At 39.0% G+C, this 6,295-nt stretch overlaps 1 pseudogene; it reads left to right on the top strand.

Annotated features, from left to right (window-relative positions):
- The first annotated feature begins 3,278 nt into the window (after window positions 1-3,278).
- LOC132495777 (liprin-alpha-2-like) lies at window positions 3,279-5,786 on the top strand (annotated as a pseudogene).
- Window positions 5,787-6,295: the final 509 nt, after the last annotated feature.

Raw genomic sequence — 6,295 nt, 5'->3', positions numbered from 1 at the left:
GGCAGCTGTGAAATGGTATATCATTATTTAAATGTTCACTGATTGTAATGAGGTAAAGAATCTTTTGATATTTATTGGCTATTTGTGTCACCCGATAAATAAATAAATAATTGTTTATATTTTTCTATTGACACATGAGGTTTTTTTTTTTTTTTTTTTTTTTTTTTTTGCTGTACGCGGGCCTCTCACTGCTGTGGCCTCTCCCGTTGCGGAGCACAGGCTCCGGACACACAGGCCCCGCGGCCATGGCTCGCGGGCCCAGCCGCTCCGCGGTATGTGGGATCCTCTGGGATCGGGGCACGAACCCGTGTCCCCTGCATCGGCAGGCGGACTCTCAACCACTGCGCCACCAGGGAGGCCCGACACATGAGGTTTTTATATATTGTAGACACTAGTCCTTTTTATATTTTTTGTTATGTGTATCACAAATATATTTTCTCTGTTTGTGACTTGTGTTTTACACTCTTTACAGGGTCTTTTTTTTTAAATTGAAGTATAGTTGATTTACAATGTTATATCGGTATCTGCTGCACAGCAAAGTGATTCAGTTATACATATATACACATTCTTTTTCGTATTCTTTTCCGTTGTGGGTTATCACAGGATATTGAATAGAGTTCCCTGTGCTGTACAGTAGAACCTTGTTGTTTATCTATTCTACATATAATAGTTTGCATCTGCTAATCCCAAACTCCCAATCCATTCCTCCCCCAATCCTCTCCCCCTTGGCAACCACAAGTCTTTACAAGGGTCTTTTAATGCATGGTTCTGAATTGTGATGAAGCTGAATTTCTTAATAGTTGTTATAGTTTACAGAATTTTTGTTTAAAAATCCCTAAGGATATAGAGGTTTCTCTCTTTTATTTTCTTCTAGAATTTCTAATGTTTTGCCTTTTGTACTTACAGCTTGATATGTTAGAAACTGATTTTTTTGTGTAAGGTATGAGTTAAGGATCAGTTTACAATTTTGTCCTTATAGATGAGCAATTATTCTAGAACCATTTATTGAATAATCTGTCCTTTCCCACTAATCCTGAATTTAGTTGTGCCTTATGTCAAGTTTTCTATGTGCAGAGACCATTTTCTTATTTTTCTATTCTATTCCATTGCTCTATCTCTGCACCAGTTACAGTTTTAATTATTATGAATTTTTCTGGCAGGAAAATTCTCTCTACTTGATTCTTTAGGACTGTCTTGGCTCTTCACTCTTCCACCTAAATTTTTAAATCTTTTTTAAAAATCTGTAATTCCAGTAAATATGAATAACTTGAGGAAGCACTTATATCTTTATAATATTAACTCTTCAATAGATGAACATAACATGTATCTCTCTTTATTTAGAACTTTTTAAATGTCTTTTGATTCAGTTTTATTATTTTCCCTATAGAAAGCTTGTTTACTGTTTGATATATGTATTCCTAAGTACCATCTATTTTCAGTTGCTGTGTAAATAGTAACTTCAAAAAAAACTGAATTTTCTGTTTGTTGCTGGTATATAGAAATGTAGTTTTTTTGTGTGTATTAATCTTATGTATTGCCACCTTGACAGGTTTCCATAATAATTTCAGTAATCTGAAATTATCAGTATATCCCCCTTTGTGTTGTTTATGTAGATGATCATATCATCTATAGATGACATTTTTTCCCCTTCCATTACTTTTCTACCATTTTCTCCTTGTCACATTATTTTAAGACCTCCAGTACAATGTTGAATACCCATGATGATAGTGAGTATGTTTATACTGTTCCTTAAGGAGAACACTTTTTAGCATTTCACTACTGAATACATCTTGTGTTTTTATGTACACTGACAAATTTGTTCTTTGAACTGGCCTATATCTTTTCTTTTACTAATTGTGGTTTTGGTATTAAGTTATAACTCTTAGAAGAAATATTCCATTCTGGTTTTTTTTTTTTTATAGTCCCTAAAGAGTTTGTGAAAAATTCTTCTTGTTTTCCTTGAAAGAAGTAGAATTGTCCTATAAAACCACCTGAGCCTGGTGTTTGATTTGTGGGGGAAAAATGACTACAAGTCAAATTTCTTCAATGGGAATAGACTAGGGTTTCTACTTATTGAGACTGTTTTAATAATTTGACCATTTCACATATTTCAAAAGTTTTTGGCATACAGTTGTTCATAATACCCTCTGCTTGACTGCTGCAGTATTTGTATGTCTTCCTTTTCCTCTTCCCAAATTATTTACCTATGCCTCTTTCTTTTTCAGTTTTGTTTTGTCAATTTTCTTATTCTTTTTGAAGAACTATATTTTGGTTTGCTCATTCTGTCTATTGAATATTTATTTTCTATTTCACTTATTTTTATCTTTATTAATTAGACCTGTCTAATTTCTTTAGAGTTATTCTGTTTTTTTAACTTCTTAAAGTTGTATATTTAGGTCATTTATTTTCAGAATTTCTTCTTCTCTACCACAAGTACTCAGGACTATGGAACTATCTTCTCTGTGCTCAAAAGTAACAGTTCTTGCACGTGAAAAGATGCTCAACATCACAAATTATAATATTAGAGAAATGCAAATCAGAACTACAATGAGGTATCACCTCACACCAGTCAGAATGGCCATTATCAAGAAGTCTACAAACAATAAATGCTGGAGAGGGTGTGGAGAAAAGGGAACCCTCTTACACTGTTGGTGGGAATGTAAATTGGTACAACCACTATGGAAAACAGTATGGAGGTTCCCTAAAAAGCTAAAAATAGAACTAGCATATGATCCAGCAATCCCACTCCAGGCATATATCTGGAGAAAACCATAATTAAAAAAGATACAGCATGTTCACTGCAACATAATTTGCAATAGCCAAGACATGGAAGCAACCTAAATATCCATCAACAGATGAATGGATAAAGACGATGTGGTACATATATACAATGGAATATTACTCAGCCGTAAAAAAGAATGGAATAGACTGGAGCCTAGAGGCTCTTTGGTGGGGCTAATGGCAGACTCCGGGAAGGCTCACACCAAGGAGTACTTCCCAGAACTTCTGCTGCCAGTGTCCTTGTCCCCGTAGTGAGCCACAGCCACCCCCCGCCTCTGCAGGAGACCCTCCAACACCAGCAGGATATTGAATCCCTGACAGGAGGGCTGACTGGTTCCAAGGGGGTTGATCCACGGGAATTTGCTGCACTGACAAAAGAATTAAATGCCTGCAGGGAACAACCTCTAGAAAAGGAAGAAGAAATTTCTGAACTTAAAGCTGAAAGAAACAATACAAGACTGTTACTGAAGCATTTGGAGAGCCTTGTGTCATGATATGAAAGGTCACTAAGAATGACGGTGGTGAAGCGACAAGCCCCGCCCCCCTCTGGAATGTCCAGCGAAGTTGAGGTTCTCAGGGCACTGAAATCTTTATTTGAGCACCTCAAGGCCTTGGATGAAAGGTCAGGGAACGACTGAGGCTTTCTTTAGAAAGAGTCTCTGCACTGGAAGAAGAACTAGCTGCTGCTAATCAGGAGATTGTTGCTTTACATGAACAAAATGTTCATATACAAAGAAAAATGGCATCAAGTGAGGGACCCACAGAGTCAGAACATCTTGAAGGGATGGAACCTGGCCAGAAAGTCTATGAAAAGCATTTGTCCAATGGCTCTATAGACTCTACTGATGAAACAAGTCCAATAGTTGAACTACAAGAATTGCTTGAAAAACACAACTATGAAATGGCCCAAATGAAAGAACGTTTAGCAGCCCTTTCTTCTCGAGTGGGAGAGGTGGAACAGGAAGCAGAGACAGCAAGAAAAGATCTCATTAAAACAGAATGAACACTAAGTATCAAAGGGGCATTAGGGAGGCCATGGCACAGAAGGAAGATATGGAAGAAAGAATCACAACCCTTGAGAAGCATTACGTCAGTGCTCAGAGACAATCTACCTCCATACGTGACATGAATAACAAACTAGAAAATGAGTTAGCAAATACAGAGGCCATCCTATGGCAGACGGAAGAGAAGAACAGGCAGTTACAAGAGCGTCTTGAACTGGCTGAGCAAAAGTTACAGCAAACAATGGGAAAAGCTGAGAGCTTACCTGAAGTAGAGGCTGAACTGGCTCGGAGAATTGCAGCCCTAACAAAGGCTGAAGAAAGACATTGAAGAACGTATGAGGGCATCTAGAAGGTCAAATTGAAGAGAAAAATCAAGAAGTTCAAAGAGCTAGGCAAAGAGAGAAAATGAATGAGGAGTACAACAAAAGATTATCTGATGCTATAGATAGACTTCTGACTGAATCCAACAAATGCTTACAGCTACACTTAAAGGAATGAATGGCTGCTCTAGAAGAGAGGAGTGTTTTAATTCAAGAATCAGAAACTTTCAGAAAGAATCTGGAAGAATCTTTACATGATAAGGAAAGATTAGCAGAAGAAATTGAAAAGCTGAGATCTGAACTTGACCAGATGAAAATGAGAACTGACCCTTTAACTGAACCCACAATATCAAGAACTCATCTAGACACCTCAGCTGAGCTGCGGTATTCTGTTGGATCCCCAGTGGACAGCCAGTCTGATTCCAGAACAACCAAAGTAATAAGAAGACCAAGGAGAAGTCACGTGGGTGTGCGGAGAGATGAGCCAAAGGTGAAATCTCTTGGGGATCATGAATGGACTAGAACACAACAAATTGGAGTGCTAAGCAGCCACCCTTTTGAAAGTGACATAGAAATGTCTGACATCGATGATGATGAAAGAGAAACGATTTTTAGCTCAATGGATCTTCACTCTCCAAGTGGTCATTCTGATGCCCAGACTCTAGCCATGATGCTTCAGGAACAACTGGATGCTATCAACAAAGAAATCAGACTAATTCAGGAAGAAAAACAATATAGAGTTACATGCTGAAGAAATTGAGAATAGAATGGCTAGTGTGAGTCTGGAAGGCCTGAATTTAGTGAGGGTCCTTCCAGGTACCTCCATCACTGCCTCAGTTACAGCTTCTTCACTGGCCAGTTCATGTCCCCCCCAGTGGACACTCAACACCAAAGCTCACCCCTCGAAGTCCTGCCAGGGAAATGGATCGGATGGGAGTCATGACACTGCCAAGTGATCTAAGGAAACATCGGAGAAAGATTGCAGTGGTAGAAGAAGATGGTCGGGAGGATAAATCAACAATTAAATGTGAAACTTCTCCTCCCCCTCCCCCTAGAGCCAACAGGATGACTCACACCCTCCCTTCTTCCTACCGCAATGATGCCCTAAGTAGTTTAACGGCCTCCCTCAAGGCTGAAAGCCTTGGGCTAGGCAGTGCCAACAAGAGCCAAGACTCTCTTCACAAAGCCCCCAAGAAGAAAGGAATCAAGTCTTCAATAGGACGTTTGTTTGGTAAAAAAAGAAAAACCTCAACTTGGGCAGCTCTGAGGCTTTATGGAGACTGAAGCTGCAGCTCAGGAGTCCCTGGGGATAGGAAAACTTGGAATTCAAACTGAGGATAGAAGACTGAAGAAAAAGCATGAACTTCTAGAAGAACCTTGGAGAAAGGGATTACCTTTTGCCCAGTGGAATGGGCCCACTGTAGTCACGTGGTTAGAGCTCTGGTTGGGAATGCCTGCTTGGTACGTGGCAGCCTGCAGAGCCAATATGAAGAGCGGTGCCATTATGTCTGCTTTATCAGACACTGAGATCCAGAGAGAAATTGGAATCAGCAATCCTCTGCATCGCTTAAAGCTCCAATTAGCAATCCAGGAGATGGTTTCCCTAACCAGTCCTTCAGCTCCCCTGACACCAAAAACTGTGAGTCCATTTGTGTTCCTTCCCTCTCCCAGTGCTGGGTGAATAGCAGTATCTCCAAGTCCACAGAGCAAATTTGTGGCAGCATGAATTATTCTGAGGAGATTTATCTTGCTCTTCATTAACGTTGCTGCTACTCTTAATAGGTTTTCAACTGAGGAGCTGTGATTCCTACCAGACTTGAAGCCTGCAACCAAGATAGACTTGTGATCTAGCCTCTAAAGTTTAGATTTTTCTCCCAAGCAACAAGACCAAGAATTTACTCTTTTTCAGAATTTTTCTTTTTAATTTAATCTAACATCTCAGGAGATGAGCTATAGGCATTAGTACTTTTTGTAGTTGTAATGCTAAACTCACTACTTCTTAAGCAGTTTTCATAATTATGAAAGTACTTCAGTATTTAATGTTTTATAAATACCAAGTGGATTACCTTCCTTCAAAAAAAAAAGAATGAAGTAATTCCATTTGCAGCAACATGGATGAAACTAGAGATTATCATACTAAGTAAATCAGACAGAGAAAGGTATCATATGATATCGCTATATGTGGAATCT

This window comes from Mesoplodon densirostris, chromosome 9, assembly GCF_025265405.1.
Source record: "Mesoplodon densirostris isolate mMesDen1 chromosome 9, mMesDen1 primary haplotype, whole genome shotgun sequence".
NCBI classification, from domain to species: Eukaryota; Metazoa; Chordata; class Mammalia; order Artiodactyla; family Ziphiidae; genus Mesoplodon; species Mesoplodon densirostris.
The sequence above is the reverse complement of the archived record's forward strand: the minus strand, read 5'-3'. Positions and strand labels throughout refer to the sequence as shown.